The sequence below is a fragment of the Triticum aestivum genome, chromosome 7D (genome assembly GCF_018294505.1).
Source record: "Triticum aestivum cultivar Chinese Spring chromosome 7D, IWGSC CS RefSeq v2.1, whole genome shotgun sequence".
In the NCBI taxonomy this organism is placed as follows: domain Eukaryota; kingdom Viridiplantae; phylum Streptophyta; class Magnoliopsida; order Poales; family Poaceae; genus Triticum; species Triticum aestivum.
In genome coordinates, this window is record NC_057814.1 from 629,480,471 (window position 1) to 629,498,959 (window position 18,489).

Here is an 18,489-nt window from a genome sequence, read left to right on the forward strand (position 1 = left end):
GAAAGGAAGTCGCCCCCCTTTATTTTCTCTCCTTCGATCCCCTCCTCTGGTTTGTGGTTCAGCCGCGCGTGGGATCAGACGACCCGTCTGGTGGGTCGCGCCACCTGCGTGCTTGATCGCCCGGGTGACCAGACACGCTGTCTGGTGGAGTGCGTGACCTCTTCTGCCGTATATTTTTTTAAGGTCGGATAGCGTATATTACTGAAATATGTTCATGCAAAAAATAAAATTACTGAATACATAAAGAAGAGACAAGGTGTTGGCCTCATCTGAATACATTTTTTTAAACAAATGTGTGATATGCCAATAAGTAAATCTCAAAATTAAATTTGTTTGGTTGATAATTGACATAGTTGAATCTCTATTATTTTCGTTAAAACAAGAGCAACATGATTATGTTGGACCTACTGTGGCGTGGAGGACCCTCCCGAGTCGCCCTCACAGGTGACGGGAGAGATCGCTAGCCGCCTCCCGCTCCTCCCCTCCCCAACCGCCGTTAGAGGGTGTGACTAGGTGAAGCCCGGCCAGCGGCGGCGGCGGCAGGGCTCGTTCGCCCCCTTGCGTGTGGATCCGATGTAGGACGGATCCGACAGGCAAAGGCGTCGCGATGTAGGGTTGTTTTATTTACATAGTTGAATCTCTATGCTTACCGTTTGAACAAAAGCGACATAGTTATGTTGGACCATCTCTGGCGTGGACAAACCCTCGACGGATTGTCCGGTAAAATGAAAGATGATGAGATCATCCCATCTAAAGATCGAGACTAATGTAGATCGACTGTCTCATCAACCCATCCCCTCAGTACTTATGTTTTGAGACAAGAGTATAACCTAATAGTTTTAAAGTGAGGGGCGCGTGATGTCTCTGTGACATGTAGTTCAGAGCTGGCCAAATTTCTGCTGCTTTGACCAATAGTTCACCAAGGCATTAATTTTTGACATATCGAACCTAAGTGTAGATTGATGAAACAACACCTTCCTAATTGGCTGCGGGTGGTTTTGGCGGACCGGGGTTGCGGCAGAGGGGTTGAAGCAGCGTGGTACATCACCTACCCAGTCCGTCCACTGGTTGACGGTGAAGGCATCCGTGGACGACGTGTTCCTCCCACTCCATCTATCTTACTTCGGGTGAAAACTTGATCTTCGGATCGGACGGTAGCGACGTTCGTGGTCGTGTCCTTCCTGGAGGCATCGTCTTGGAGACCTCGGTCCGGCATCTCCGTTGCACATCTTCCAAGATGATCGCTCCTCGTGCTGGTGGTCTCCGTCGGCTCTAAGGAAATCCCTTTTTTGCACATCTTATAGGTGCTTGGTAGTCGTTGAGGTTGTTTGTCGGTGCCCGGCATTCGTGTATCTTGCTTTGGGTGTGTGTGGCATCCATTTGTATCGGTTGCTTCGATGTATGTGATGGTTGTTTTACAATATAAACAGGGAAACTCTTTTTCTTTCGTTAATTGACTTTCTCAAATGACGATGACTATACAAATATCAACGACCAGAACGTTACAGGGGAGGGCGTCGAATCGCCCCTTCACAATTTTCAGATTTGGTGTTTTTTTCACCATGATATAACTTTTTACTAATAAATATTAGTATTCCCTCCATCTCGAAATATATTTACAATCTGGAAAATTTCCTCCAAAAATAATTACTTTTTTAAAACAAAAAGAATTACTTTCCCACCACCTAATTTAGGTGTACTGTTGTTTGCGCCAATATTTTTTAACCTCCCGCTAAAAGTCCCAAATTAGCGTCTTTGTTCCCACCAAAAAATTAGCTTCCTGCTAAATACCTTCATAACAACCCACGAATATATAATTGTAGACCAAATCACGGCGTCTTCACGGTCGATTGGATCTGAGCTCTCGTCTCTGTTCATTTGTGCTGCCGGCGTCATGACGGTGTCAACAGAGCGAACCACAGCAGCTGCACGGCGTCAGGTTAGTCCTCCCGATCTCCTCCCTCGCTGAAAAATCCAGTCCCCCTCGATCTCCCCCTCCTCCCTCTCCTCTGCGCCCGCCTCCGTCCGGGATCAAACCCCCCTCCCCCGCGAGCTCCTCCTCGATGCGCGGCTCTCTCGATCCCGATCCATTCAGAGGGGCTGCCCCTTCTCTCCTCGCTCGCCGCTTGGTCGTAGAAAAGAAGTCCGGGCAGGGGACATGGCCACCGCCGGTGGCATTTTCCCATTGCGCCTCGATTTGGCCGCCTCGGCGGAGGCGCTCGCGGCCTGGAGGGTCAGCGGAGCGCCTCACCTTGGCCTGGAGGTTGGCCGCCATGGAGCTCGCCTCGGCCTAGAACTGGGGCTCGACGGGGCCTCCCGGCCCAGTTCACGGCCGCAGCCGTCTCGGCTGTGCACGCCGGCGTCGTGACGTGGTGGCCAGGCGCTGGTTGCTGCCTCACCCGACCCCAGCGTGCTTGCAGGCCTCTCCGGCATCTCTGCTCCTGGTTCGCTCTGTTTACTCGTGGAGGCCAAAGGGGGTCGTGACCCCCCCCCCTCCAAAACTGTATTTTGTTACTAATTACTAAGCGTTTTGGTGCAGCCCATCCGTGGATCATCTCTTGCCAATTTAATTATTATCTACATTGTTTTTTGAGCATTAGATCCATTAACTGAAAGGTATAGACGTACTCTGTATGTACAAAGCTTGTGTTGTTAAGATGACAAACGACTGCCGATGAGACGACTACCATATGTTCGATTACCTTGTGAATTCATGTCATTCGTATAAGTTTTTATGCATATTTTTCTGCCAGTTTAAAAGTTGCCCCCCCCCTATAGCTTGTCACGGTACGCCACTGGCTGTTTGGGCACCACTATGTAGATATTAGATGATATATGTGCGTCAACAGAGCAGAGGATTCAGGTTTAGTCATCCACTGCATTGCATTTGATTCAGATTACTATAAGATGATTTTTAATAGATATTTGGTCTTACACGAGTCACATTGGAAATGTTTTTTCCTATTGATTCAGAGTAGTATTTTCATGAACAACCTATCACTGATACATTGTCTTTCATGTTCATTCACATATGCTTAATACTTCTGAATAGTGTACGTCAAGAGAACCTAGGGTTCAGGTTTAGTGCATCCTCTGCATGTTATTCAGATCACTATAATATGAGTTTTTAATAGATATTTTGTTTTTATTGCTTTCTTATAACGTGTTGCGCCTTATCTAGTTGGAATAATCAACATAGATTTATACTTTTTGCCGTCTCATTTAGCTCGAGATCGACTCGACATCGTTACAAGCTGAGCATGAGTCATGTTCTACAGCTTGTCCTTGAGCTTCATTCAGTTTGAGCTGCCTCAAATTTTAATATGAGTTAAACTGATTTGATTTTATGCCTGCTTAATGTATTGCGTTTCTTCTTACATTGACTCAAAATTTTATGTCTGGTTTACCTACACAAGGGCACAATGATGAATTTTACGGAGGATGCTCCTGGTACACAACATCCTTACTTCATAGTCACCTATCTGAATGGTGCAGAACATTAATGCTTTGTTAATGCTAAGTCCCATGATTGTCTTTGTGTGCAGTAAAGAATGGCTCTGTTCTCTTAACAAGGATGGAAAGTATAACGGCATACAAAAACCAACGTGGACAACCCAGATCTGGTAAATTGTTTAGCATTTGCTATAATGCATAAAATCTTGGTGTGGGTTAAATAGCTAAACCTTCAAGACTACTAAATCTTTTACAGGAACTCCAGAACAATCTGACACTCCAGTGTCTGCTACTGACATGTGTTCCCTTGCTGAATGGCCATCCCATGCTCGCCGCAACCGTGCACTACTACAGGATGGTACTTGCTTTCGTTTACATTTGTGTCATCATTTCTTACAATCTAATACCGAGTAATACAATTTTTCTTGTATGATTTGGGCTGTAGAAGCTGGTGGACAGAAGAAGAAAGGGCGAGGTGTTCTAAAAGGTTTTAAAGCATCTAAGAAGCGTTTTGCCAATGGATCTGCAAAGCTAAGTATTACATTCTCTGAAAAATTGGGTGGTACAGTAGGAATGAACTATCGTTCGTTCAAGGATGACGTGGTAGTCATAATGAAAAGAAAGTTACCACTCATTGGAGTGAGGACGTGGTCGGACATTCACCCTACCATTCATCGTCTCATTATTGCAGACATGATAGTGCGTACAATCTTTTTCACATGTGTTATCTTATTTTACCATCGATAATGCACTGCTTATGTATATTTACTTGTTGTATGCTTTACAGGACAGATGGGACTTGGAAGATACACCAGAAACAGAAGAAAAAGTTCTCAAAATTGCGAAAGAGCGATATAGAGGCTGGCGATCAACTCTAAGCTCCACTTACAAGGCATACATAACAGATGCAGCTAGATTGGCTAATCTGCCGGAAGATTTGCAACTAGAAGAGTGGGAGTGGATGATTGAGTACTTTGGCACTGATTCAAAATTTCAGGTTATCTCTAAGATCACAGTTTGTCTATTATGTGTGAAGATGAAACGGCTAGTCTCACTGGTTATATTTGGTTTCAATGAATTGATAGGATCGCAGCCAAAAGAACGCCGATAACCGTAAGAAACAGAAGACAAAACACATAATCGGATCAAAATCTTACTCGCAAGTTAGTTTTCAGAAGGTATGAGTCCAACTAAATATGTATGCCTTGCTGCTAAATATGGTGTCATGTTTCAAGCATCTCATTGGTATATTACTTGCAGAGAAACTTGGAAACTGGAGAAGAGCCAGATTGTATTGCTCTGTGGGAACTCACCCACACGAACGATGGAACATGGTCTAACACAGATTCCCAGAAAGTTTACGTGAGTACACTGACTTTTGGTTATTCTATAGTTAGTCAATGATGTGCATTCGGCATGTTTCATCATCAGATGCGATTATTCATGCATTGGACCGTGTTATTCTTGTTTCATCTTTTATAATGTCAATATTGATGCTGCACCTATAATTGTTCCTTCCATTTTTAGGACAAAGCACTTCAAGAGGTTAAAATCAAAGAAACTGAAACTGAAGGTCCACTTTCAAGTGAGCAGAAAAACAATATTTTCCAGACCGCTTACAAAGACACTCTGGAATGCAAGTCATCGCAGCCTCGTGGGTACAGATACATGGCCAAAACTTCAACTGGTTCTGAAAGGTTTCGTATCCAGATCGAAGAGCAAGCTCGTGCTACAGCAGCCACCCAGGAGCGAAACTCTCAGCTCAGCCAGCAGGTCAACGAATTAGAAGATCAACTACAAGCTGAACGTGCAAACACACAAGAGAGGATTAACTTGGAGCATGCTGAGAGAGAACAACTTGAGGAGAGGTTAAAAGAAGAGTGTGCTGAAAGGGAAAGATTGTTGCAAGAGGAGCGAACATCAAGACTGGAATTTGAAAGAAACATGATGGCAAAGTTTGTAGAATTGAGCCAACAGATGGGAACCCAACAGGTGATTACAGTCATATGCTTCCGACCTTGTAAGATTTATGTTGCTTACTTGCATTGCTAAAAGTGCACTTCTATTTGCAGGTGCCTATGAAGAGGGTTGACAAAGAAAATTGTAATCCAAACTTGCAAAATATTCTTTTACAGGGATCTAGTCCTAATAAGACTCCAGGTTCAAGGCCAACTGCTATTTCTTCAAATGCGCTCATACAAGCTGCAGCAAGGCATTCTCGAATGTTTAAAGCAATGGTAAGTCACAACCTTTGCTTTCTCTTCATGTTTACCTGCATTTTATACGTCATTGGTCTTCATAGTTAGCTAGCTGCTTCTTCTCTTTTACCATGTGTTGCTGCATCGAGTCACAACTTAAACGAAAAAGGAATATGTGCTAGCTAGGGACATGAACTTAACTGAAACTATACATCTAGTCTTAACTTAAATCAATAGCAGAAGCTTTTAGTAGATGTACGATCGGACAATGGCACCATTCTTTATGCATGAGCAGGATGTCATGAGCATGCGCGTAATGCCTTCGCTGATGAGTCCACTGCAATGTCCCATGCAGTATCTCTTGCCGCTGATATGGGGGTCGTGAGAGTCGTTTTTTAAACGGACTCGCAACTCCTGATGGAAGCACTTAATATCAATAAGGTTGACTTGTCAGCCCATGCTGCTGTTATTGAGGATACCAAGTACCCGCTCAAATTATGGTTTTCTTATTATGAAATAAATGTATGTCGTCGCTCGGCAAACTCTCATGAGCTTGCTAGTCTTGGTAGGATGTTAGAACCTAACCACTATTTGGAATGGGAGGCCAATGTACCAGCCCTTGTGGCTGCCTGTGCTTTGGGTGATTCAGCCCGGCACTGTTAAGTTAAACCAATGTTTTTTCTCAAAAAAGAAGCTTTTAGTAGATGTACTTGTGGTTATGCTTTAGACATTTACACTTGTATTGTTGTTCTGATCCCTTAGTTACATGCTTGCTGACACAATATTAGTCCAGCTAGTATGGCGATAGTTCTTAACAATGGGGCTGGAATAATTGTATGACGTATGTTATGTTCGACTAATTAACTAGAACTTTTTTTATTTCTTGATTGCAGGATCCAAAGAACTAGCTGGATTGGACTCTAGATCACGGGCAGTTTAGTCTTCGAAGTTAATTAGGATGGCTAAATTACATTTGAGTTTTATTTGATGGATATTTGCTATGAGAATTATGAATTTTATGAATCTGCATATTATACGTATGGTTTTGAATATTGTAATCGAAAGCCTGTATTTTTTTTAGGTTGCAATAGACTATTACCACAACCCACTTTCGGTTGCCACATGCTAGCACCAGTAAAGATATAGTGTTGCGTTATATCTCATTCGCTACGCCTATCTGTTTTGTTGCACTAGGATGTTGCAACGGAGCACTTTATATTGTTGTAATAGCTTGGTGCCACAAAAAATTTCATGATGCGATAACAGTTTGGCGCCACCAAAGTAAGTTTGTTGAAATAGAGTATCGCCACGGAAAGTATAAATTGTCGCAATAATTTCTCGCTACAATGTTTTTACCTGTTGTGATACCTATTTATCACCATAAAAACAAGTACGTTGCAATTTCCTATTACGACGATTCGAATATTTGTTGCCATAAGTTAATGCCACAAGCGCAGTGGGTCGTGGCAACATGCCTAATGCCACGAAAACAAGGATTGTTGCCATAGTTTATTGCCACAAGTATAGTGGGTCGTGGCAACATGCCTAATGCCACGATAACAAGGATTGTTGCCATAGTTTGTTGCCACAATTGACTATTGCCACGGAAGAGTATTGCGCCACGAAATGGTCGTCGTTGGCATAGGTTGTTGCCACAAATGTCTATCGCTACGAGATATCAATCTCCACAATTCGTTACGTGTTGCATTAAAGCTATCTCCACAAATCAAATTGTGGCATCAAATGAGTGTTGCCACGGGAAAACATGTGGCAACTTCCCGCATGGTTGTTGCAATAGCACACTTTATTGCCACAATTTCTTTTTCGTGGTAATAACCTATTACCATGTGTCCAGTCGCAACGGCTGCCAACGAATGTCGTTTCGTTGCAATAGGTACTTATCGCCACGAAATAGCATGTATTGCAACAAACGATTTTGTTGCAATAGACCCGGATCCATGTAGTGAGGACCGTATTGGTTGATTATGCACATAACAGGGTAGACCGCTTATGAGGGATAACTTGGCCATCAAAAGGCATGCCGGCAAGTTATACACATGGCCAGTGTTGAAACAGTTTGGTCATTTCTTTTAAGAATGCAGAGCATACCAGGTGAGGGAGATCGAGGAAGGGAAGATGTATGCCACCATACACACAGAAGCAGAACAGAGAGAGAAGTGCTGCTCATAAAAGCATTGTCGCTTCCGTTTTCAGGTGTTGGACTTTATAGGGGTGAAGGGAATTCCTCAAAAGCACATAGTGAAATGATGAACTTGGGACGCACGGGACATCCTCAACAGCTTCTGCATTACCAAAAAAGACCATGCACACAAAAATCCATTTAGTTTCAGGCATTTCAATATGTATATTCAGTCCATGGAACTGGTTCGTCTTGGTGTCACAAGTGTGGAAGCTTATGATCGTCTAAAATCTCTTTTGAAAAGCTGTTTGGTTGAAATGCAGCCATCTGCGAAAATAACGGATGGCCTGGGATTGGAGGACGAGCTTGCTGAAAATGGTGATGTTAATAACCACCTGTGTCGGAGAGGGCAGAGTGACGGTGCTAATGGGCATAACAATTTAGCTAATCAGTCTAGGAATAAATTAGCAAGATTATTGCCACTGGCTAAGAGGAAGGAGATGGGCCGGCCTTCAACTAGTAGAGAAAAGGTGTTGTAGGAAGGTTTGAGCAAGCAGACAAGATTCTGTACCATTTGTCGGCGGCAGGGATATAACATGACAACCTTCCCTGACAGAGATGTCCCGAAGCAGCCTCCACGACCGTCTCGGTGCAAGAATTGTGGCGTAGAGGGACATTGACAGAGCAACTGCAACAAAGCTGCAGAGCTACCGCTACAAGGCGGTGGCTGCTGAAAAATTGTTGTTGCGATGGAATGAGTTAAACTCTTCATTTCAATGAATGTTCTAGGAAATTATGTCCTGTTATCCTGTAGTGAATTATTTGAGTTGGTCTTGTGCTCCTAAGAAAAAGTTGTCTGCTTGATTGCATTTGCAGTTTTCTAGCCTATAATTGTACTGATATCGGAAGCTGATGATGTGAAACTAGACATTGGGGTTTTCATAGTGACCATCAAAGTGTACTGCTTTATATGTGGATTGATGCCAAAATTGGTATGTACTCCAACATAAGTTTGGAGGTTGCACACGTTATGTGTTACACAAAATTATGAAAGTACTGATTCAAGATTGCTTGTTGCATGGTACCGGCTCGGCAATCATGGATTCAGTTGCCTTCGCCACAAATAATGTGGGTTTAGCAGAGGTACGTTTGCCGCATTAGTTATGCATGTGTGTGTCAGATTAGTATGTTCTTTCCCCTGAAGTATCAGGAAGCATGCAGGAGGCGGCAGATTCGGAATCATCTGTTAACCAAGCGATAGGATGAGACATGGCGATTAGTTTAGCTTCCGGCGTTTCTGTTGGGGCAAATCATGTGAGGCTCTGAGTTCGTGTATTTGTTGCTTCTAGTCCATGACAATCACGAGTTTACAACGATCGATAAAGGAAGCGTATGCTGGCTTTGAATAGATAGGAAGGGGATGCCTCGTGAAGGGGAAGCTTGGTAGGTGCAACGGTAGGATAGAATAAATGGGCTCGGTGGACTCCGTTAGTCCAGACTCTCAAGTATAACGGCCCATGTCGTTTATGCCCCATGAGAGCCGGCGAAGGAGTGCCTAACGACGTAAAGTTAAGTCAGTAGTCAGATGTGGGTCATCAGTCCTGCATAAAAGATTGAATACAGATAAAATACATGGGCTGACCCGTGCTGTGTTGGGAATCTCATAGCACCTGGACGAAAGGGATTTTTTTTTAAAAAAAAGAGGATGACCCCCGGCCTGGACGAAAGGGATAACGAGCGCAACTGCGCTCGAGCACAGAAGAGGACTTTCGATCAACAAACCCTAGCACCCCTGAAAATACCAGGACCAACTGAAAATGATTTCAATAAACCCAAAATGCTCTTCACAAAAGTTCATCATTTTTGAATTGGTCCCGAACCTCTGCCAAAAATGATGCACATTTTTCAATCTCACTCTGGATTTTTGAATTAATTCATAAAGTATTTTCAAAATGGTTGAGGGCTGTTGGAAATAATTCTGAATGTGGGCGCACTGTACCAGTACGGTCTCCACTGCCAGACCACATGGATTGGCTGGATGTCGGAGGCATCATCCCTCCACGTGGTCCTTGTCTACCACCAGTTGTGGGACCGCGGCCACACCCGTGTCCATTTGGACCACAGGCTCTACGTGATAGAGAGTTTCCAAATCCCCACATCCAGCTTCTGGGTCACGAAGGTAACCTCTACGAGGATTACTATGGGATGCCTGAGGTGGTCCGTGGCAGTAGTAGTATGGCAGTAGTTGTATCTTCCACGGTCCTGCGTGTCTTGTGGGATATGACTAGGTGTGTACTGAGTTTCGGAGGCGTAGAAAAATAATGTATAGGAGGTTGGAATGCCTCTCATGAGATGTATCATTCATCACTGCAGTTTGTATTCTAGTTTGGGCTTGTACTAAACTATGTATGGTGTGTACGACCGATGATGTATATATGGCAGCTTCCTTGTTACCATTTTGTACAGATGTTCATCTCTGCATTCCGTGTCATCCGTTACATTTTGCACTCCATGCTAGAGCTTTTGTGATCCTTGTCTAAACCATGGTTTTGTTTTTCCTAGGAGGGTTAACACTCGGAGCACCCCTGCTGCCCATGAGCAGGGCGAAGCAAGTGGGGCCGGGAATGAAAACCTACCCCATCCACCCTCCCTAGATGAGGTCATACTGGAAGCGGAGAGGAACAAACGTGAAACTAACCGGCTACTTGAGCGTATCGAGCAGAACACCACACACCAACAGAGAAATGACATGGTGTCCATCCATGATTTCATCAAGTTGTGCCTGCCAACTTTCCACCACTCCGTCGAACCACTCGACGCTGATGGCTGGCTCCACAGCATCACTCATAAGTTACGTTCTACCAATGTAGCTGAAGCGGACAAGGTCACCTATGTTGCATACCACCTTGAAGGTCCCGCCAGGCTTTGGTGGGAGAATTACGAAGCTATGCGTCCAGTGGGTCAGGTTACTACCTGGGCGGATTTCAGTGAAGCTTTCCGCGAGCACTACATGCCAGAGGGCCTAATGGATTGCAAAAGGGAGGAGTTCTGTAACTTCACCCAGTGCAAGCTGACTATGGATGTTTACAACCGAGAGTTCGGGAATCTTGCATGTTACGCTCCTAAGGAAGTGTCCGCTGATGCTAAGAAGCAGGCAAGGTTCCGAAAGGGACTTAGCCCTGAGCTTCGACACAACCTCCATCCGCATGAGTGTGCCGCTTTCCATAAACTCTTGAACAAGGCCATTAGTGCTGAAACTGGCCAGACTAACTACGAGGCTTCCCGCAAGCACCCCAGTGATTTTTGTTCATCATCCAGTTCTGGATCCCAGAAGCGTCGGGTGTGGGTTCGAAATATGGCACTGCCACCCAGATTCACCCCGAGGCCATCCCATGAGGTGCCTCGCCCAAACCAGCTGTATCACCACCCCAAGGCCTATGGTGGACCAGCCGCCAATGCTGATCCACGTACCAACACCGTGAATTGTTTCAAGTGCGGAGCTAGGCCACTATGCGTGAGTGTCCTCAAAACAATGCTTCCAACCAGCCTGGAAAGTCTGTTGGCCGTGGTAAGCTAGCAAGAAAGGTATATTGTGCGTGGAGGTGTGAATCACCTCTTAGCTGATGAGAGGCTCATGATGACCCCGACGTCGTTCTTGGTATGATCCTTGTTAACTGCCATGTGGCATCTGTTCTTTTCGATACTAGAGCATCTCATTCGTTCATTTATGAGAGTTATGCTCAAATGCACAACATGACATTTTCTGACATGCCCAGTTCCATGGTAATTCAAACTCCTGGATCGAAATGGCAAAGTTCTAGAGTAAGCAATGGAAACGAAATTCTTGTCGTCCGGCTTGTCTATCTTGCATATTTGATAGCCCTTAAGTCTTCGAACATGCATCTTTGATAGCCCTTAAGTCTTCGAACATAAACATCATCTTGCGTATGAACTGGATGGCAACCCATTATGCTAAGATTGATTGTTCCACCAGAACTATTCAACTTACACAGCCATCGGGGAAGATAGTCAATGTTTTGACCTGAGTGTCTCGGCGTGAGCTTACTCTCTTAACGTCAGCCCTCTTCTAGACCTCGAAGATATACCGGTAGTCCGTGACTTTCTGGATGTCTTTCCAGAAGAACTGCCAGGCGTTCTACCTGATAGAGATGTAGAGTTCGTGATAGATCTTGTTCCAGGAACTGTTCCAATCTCTAGAAGACCCTATAAGATGGCACCCTTAGAACTAGCCGGGCTTAAGAAACAACTCGATATGTCAAGAAGAAGGAGGAACGGATCAGATGGTTGTAGATTATGGACCCGTCAATTTGGTCACCATAAAGAACAAGTATCCGCTCCCCAGGATTAACGATCTGTATGATCAACTCGCTGGATCCTCTGTCTTTTCCAAAATAGATTTGAGGTTGGGCTACCATGAAATCAAAATCAAGAACGGGGACATTCCCAGAACGGCCTTTGTCAGTCGTTATGGCCAATACGAGTACACTGTCACGTCCTTCGGTTTAACCAATGCTCCAGCCATCTTCTCCCGCTTAATGAATTTTATCTGCATGGAGTACTTGGATAAATTCGTCGTGGTTTACCTCGATGATATACTCATTTATTCCAAGAACAAGGAAGATCATGCCGAGCATCTGAGGCTGGTATTGTCGAAACTTCGAGAGCATCGTCTTTATGCCAAATTCTCTAAATGTCAATTTCTGGTTGCCAGAAGTGACCTACCTAGACCACGTAATCTCTGGAAAAGGTATTGCTGTCAATCCTGAGAGTGTTCAGGTTGTTCTTGATTGGACTCCACCTGAATCGGTCAAGCAATTTAGGAGTTTTCTTGCTTTAGCGAGCTACTCCTGTCGCTTCGTCGAGAACTTCTCCAAGGTTTCTAAGCCTCTAACTAAACTCCTCAAGAAAGATAAAAAGTTCGAGTGGACCCCACAATGCGAGTACAGTTTTCAGGAACTGAAAAGACGCCTGACTTCTGCTCCCGTACTTGTGCCGCGAGATTTCTCCATAGACTTTATTATCTATTATGACACCTCGCGACAAGGATTAGGTTGCATACTCTACGCATCTCGATAGCTGCATCCACATGAGGATAACGATCCCACATATGATCTAGAGCTTGCAGTCGTAGTCCATGCACTTAAAACATGGCGACATTACCTTCTTGGTAATCGTCGCAAGATTTTTACCGGTCACCAAAGTCTGAAATACATCTTCACCCAACCCGATTTAAATCTCAGGCAAAGACGTTGGATTGAGTTGATCACGGATTACGACTTAGGGACAACTTACACCCCGGGAAAAGCCAATGTCATTGGTTATGCACTAAGTCGTAAGTCTTGTTGTAACAACCTGATATTACAACAAGGTCAACCACTTCTCCACGAGGAATTTCATAAGCTTAACACTACTAGGAAAAGGCCTACTAATGGCGCACCTAATTTGGCCATTAATGGCGCATTAGTGGTGCGCCATTAGTGCCACGCCATTGGTATATTTTACTAATGGCGCACCACTGGTGCGCCATTAGTATCTGGTACACTAATGGCGCACCCCAGATGCGCCATTAGTATATACAACAGTGCGCCATTAGTATGCCTCCCAGGGGGCCATGTATACCCAGGTGCTTTGGCATACTAATGGCGCACAACAACAGGATGCGCCATTAGTAACTTCGGCATACTAATGACGCACTGTTTAGTGATGCGCCATTAGTATCCTTTGGCATACTAATGGCGCACTATGATGTGATGCGCCATTAGTATGAATATTAGGTTTTTTTTTAATTTTCTGTTTTTTGCACAGTTTACAAAATGTATAATTGGACAAAATATAGACAGCACACATCAACAACAGATTCATCGAATACAATAGAAGATTAGTCCCTGAATACAATTCATCATTTTAGTCTCCGAATACAATTCATCATATTAGTCTCCGAATTGAAAAGACCGAACAAAGATAGAACATTATATTACAAGTCTCGAGACCGCGAGTTTGTCTTCACATTACAAGTCGATATCGATCATCTAAACTACCATCACATAGAAGAGAGCTGCGGTCATCACGATGAGCATCATCACGATGAAACTCGTCTTCATCCGGTTCCTCCAACGCTCCCTCCCCTCTCCCGCTAGATAGCGGGCGTATCTAGATTCGGCCTCGGCCCTAGTGGCGTACCCTTTGTAACTGTTACCGCTGAATCGGTGAACCTGTCTCCGACACTCCTCCCAGTCGTCGTAGACTCCGGGAACCTTACCCTTGTACACGACATACCACGGCATCGCTATGCAGTAGCCAAACGAAACGTTAGTACCAATTCACAGACAATACATAAGCAATATATAAGTATGCAACAGAACGATCGGAAGAGAAAAGCAAGACATTAATAGCATCGATTACATCTAAGTTGAACGACTCTCGAAACCAAAGAGACATACTACAAGTTCATTAAAGTTTAATTACAACATGAGCCAATCGATGTTTCAGAACTAGACACAGCATCATTGCTTTCGACTCGACTCAAGGAATCGGAGCGTGGATGAAGCCGCCGTCTATCGTGGGAGTCATGAAACAATGGGCGTTGTCAGCCTGCATTTGTAGGATTGTGTCGATGTCACTGTTGGACGGTTGATTTCTGAGGTAGAACTGCCCTGAGGTACGAAGGACATCTTGATGGATGATTTCCGCAAACTCCGACTGGATGCGAAAGAATTCTTGTCTGATGTCCGCGTCCTGGATTGCCGACACGCTCGCGGCCCAATCTTTGAGTCTACTCGGTAGCAGAAGTTGATGATGGTCCCGTACGATCGCCCGCATGTGATGGATGGCGTAGTAGGCACCCTTCTGACCGCCAGGCGGCTGCTTGACGCAGCAGAACGTCGTATTGTGGGAGAACACGTGCTTGCCGTACTTACGAATAGGCCTGGTGAAGGTGCCTCCAGATTTGACGTAGCCGGGGAGAACATCATCAAGAACCTTCTTGACATTTGTGTAGTCTACGTTCGACTGACGGTCCGGGTCGAAATACGTGGCCATGGAATATTTGGGGCTTAGGAGGATGAGCGTGCAATGTGTGTCACTGCAAAAAACACGGAATGTTAAAAGAAAAACGATCGAAATCTAAGAATTCATATGTTATGGGGCGGTTGAGGGGAGGACTTACTCAGGAAAGTAAGGCACGAGGAAGTTATCCTTATCTTGGTTTGCCAGAATGACGCCTTCGAGGTAAGAACTCGCGACTTGCCGGTCCCCAGCGCTGCCCAAGATCTTGGCACGCATGTAGAAGGGGTCGACTCTCACGATGTCCGGGGTCTTGTCGCGAATGATCCGCATCTCCATACTCAGCGAAAATAGCCGAACGAAGGTGTAGTGCAGCGGATGAAGGTTCAACATAGCGTGGATGTCATCAAACCGCAGGACGATCGTACCCCCGATGGAGTTATCCACAAAGCCCTTGCCCTCTGACACCTTGGCCGCGAAAACCGGGTATGCCACGTCCTTCTCTCCGAGACGCCGCTTCTCCAAAGAAAGAACACTGTCATGCAGACTCCGCATAGCACCGGTTGCAGCATCGAGCATATTTCTCGGTAGCATCGGCCTACCCGCCACATGCACCCTCCTCGAGATATCCTCAGTTGAAGGTGGCCCGTCCTGAGCACGGATCGTACTCGGTGCCGGTTGGCCCGCACCCTTGTTAGTCTTTCTTTTGCGTGCCTTCTTCTTCTCCTGTAATGGGACCGAGTTCTGCTCACAGACCGCCTTCTTGAGTGTGTTGGGGCTGATCATATTTCGCACCTCGCCTATCTGAGGCTCGGTGAAGTCGGCAGCTGGAGGCGTCTCCTGAGAGCTGAACTGCAGACGACGCCTGTTGCAACTTGGCTTCTCCGCGGTACCAGCTAGATCGCGCACGTCTTTTGTTGGGTTGGGTTCTTGAGAAGGAGGCCCCATGAAGTCGCCACCGTACCCATGATCGGCAAAGTACTGATCGACGTTGGCTAATGTATCGTCGTCGTCGTCGTTCTGATCCTGTGCCATATGCATGTTTGGATCCAGTGGCATAGGGATGTCCGGCACCGTTGCGGCGGTCTTGCCATGGGGCCGACTTGGCGCCGGCACGACTGGCGGTGTTGTCTTTGGGGTGGTGTCCCCCGCCCCCAAACGAATCTGGCTCTTCGGCCAAAGCAGGGGCCAGCTCAGGCACGCGCTGAGGGTCATCACGTCATCATCGTCGGCCCTGATGGGTCGAATCGGAGGTAACAACTCGTCGTAGCCTGGCAGCACCCGAACCAGTTGAACCCTAAACAAGTTGGGTGGCATCTGGGTACCGTGGAACAAGGGGTTGCCCGGTTGAACGATTTTGCCCTTGGCGACATCGACCAACTCGTTGTTCACGAAGTGCAGGAGAGTGCACGGAACGTCGGCGGTGCCCTGCGAAAACATGTAGGGCGTTAGGGATGCCCAGTCAAAGGCAAGGAGATGAAGTCCTCGGCCGAGAGAGGCTTAATTAGTTACCGTGATGATGGCGTCGAGCTCGGCTAATGTCGAGGCACCGCCAACGGCGGGCGTGCAGTTGACAGAGGGGCCGCTTGCTGCAGAGGTGCCGGCCGACGTACACCCGGGTGCATTAAGCTCCTGTGCCGGCGTCGGAGACACCAATGCCGCCTCCGCCGGAGACACCAATGGCCCCGCCATCGCGTTCTGCGAGTTGCTGGCCGTGAAGCTAGGAATCGGGGGCGGCCCTTGTTGGCCGCCCGCAATCCACGCACTAATCCCCTGGATCAAGGTAGGCACAATGGCGGTGATCGTCACTCCGAGTTGTTGTTGCACTTGCTCTTTGACAATCTCCGGAATCCGCGCCACCTGTGCCCTGAGTTCTTGAACCTCGCGCGCCTGGCTTTCCGGGCTGGTCTTTTTCTCCTTTCGCCCACCAGTGTTATAGTATGACGACCATTTTGTCGACAAGCCTTTGCCGGCCACACGACCAGCTGACGTCGGCTTACTGAGCTTATCCTTGTTCTTCATTACATTCAACGCCCTATTTAGAGTGGTGTCCCAAGGGTTGCTCTTAGTCGACCCCGTGCTACTGCTTTCAGTCGCCTGCGGAAGGAATGTGAACCATTTAGAAATTTGGCTTCATTAATTAGAATGCAACCATATGGAGCTAATTACGCGGGGGTGTATTCCTTACCAGAACAAGCTCAAGCGCCCTGGTCTTCGGATCCGTGGTAAGCTCCTTTGTTTTCGGGTCCTTCTTGTACCGGGCCCTGACAAAGTTCCTGGCCTGCTTGTCACCGTATTTATCGAAGAGGGGCGGTAGGCCTTGCTCGGCACGGTCCGCCTCCTCCTTGTCCCATATAGGCTCCGCCACTCTGTAACCGCCGGGACCGAGTGTGTGTTCCCCTAAGTTCAGCTCCCGCATTTCTTTCCCCCACTTACTTGATTCAGAGTTTGCGGTGCTCGAGCAATTGATCTTGAAGTCGTTGTAGTCATCTTCGATGATCGAAGGATTTTTCTCCTTGATCTTCTCATAACTCTCACCTTTCTCGATCATTCTCTTCACATTGCTTTTCCAAGTAGGCAGGGCCTTGCTCATCTTCGCGAGGGCAGCATTGTTCACTTTATTCCCTTTGAGGCTTGTGTTTTCAAATTCAGCGGGGAACTTGTATCGTTCGTGCAGCTTCGTGAAGAGGAGGTTGCGCAAATTCCCTTGGTCGGGATGCCTCAGGTTCTCGGTGTTGATCGAGACGGTGCTCCGGAGAATGCACCCGAGCTGAAGCGAGTACCCCTTGACTATTCGTTCGGGCGCCGTTGGATTCCCGTCGGAGTCCACTTCAGTAACTTCCTCCTTGAGGGTGCGGAGCATGGTCGGGCGCCGGTCCTTCCGTTGCCTCTTCGATTGGCTGCCATCTGTGCGTGCGCCGCCATCATCAGTGGTGGCATCCTCGGCGGCACCATCAGTGGTGGCATCAGTGGGGTCATCCTCGGCGGTACCATCAGTGGTCTCAGGATCGGTGGGGAAGGCGGCGTCCTCATACAAGTGAGGTTGTTCCTCCATCTCCTGGGACAGCTTCCACAATGCCTTGACGCCCGAACCCCCGGCCTCATCGTTGTTGGCCATGTTTCTCTCTAAATAGGAACAAAGTTTGGTCAAAAAGATGGTTATTGTCAAGGAACAAGATCATGGTCTCATCATTTAGGGTTTGTTGACACCGAGGCATCCTAAAAGCTAAGCTTTTATCATTGAGGGTTTTTCGACGCCGAGGCACCCTAAAAGCCTAAGCTTTCATCATTTCGGTTTTTATCGACACCGAGGCACCCTAAAAGCCATGCATTAGTCACAAGTACGCCGGGGCACTTGATCCTACTTAATTAACTACTAAGATACCCCGACCCATGCATTAGTCACAAGTACCCCATATGTCCTATTTTTAGCAAAGTCATGCTAAAATTCACGGAAAATTTCAGCATGACCTTTGCTGAAAATAGGACATATGGAGTACCCGAATTTGCCGGAACGGAAGTTAATCGACATTCCGGCAAACTCAAGGGCCTCTCGGGTGGACAAGGCAAAAAAGGCCTCCATCACAACATGGAAAATACATTGGCATGTGAAGAGGTGAAACAATATATGCATCTCCAAGCAGTATCATTCAACATTTTGGACAAAACACTACA

The 18,489-nt window shown here is 46.4% G+C and overlaps 1 long non-coding RNA gene across 1 annotated transcript; it reads right to left on the reverse strand.

Moving 5' to 3' along the window:
- Positions 1–3,559: 3,559 nt before the first annotated feature.
- On the reverse strand, positions 3,560–14,184 carry LOC123164055 (uncharacterized). The gene is made up of 3 exons (XR_006482151.1): positions 14,175–14,184; positions 13,326–13,327; positions 3,560–3,952 (listed from the first exon to the last, which is right to left on the reverse strand). It is a non-coding gene; the product is annotated as an uncharacterized lncRNA (long non-coding RNA).
- Between the last annotated feature and the right edge of the window lie 4,305 nt (positions 14,185–18,489).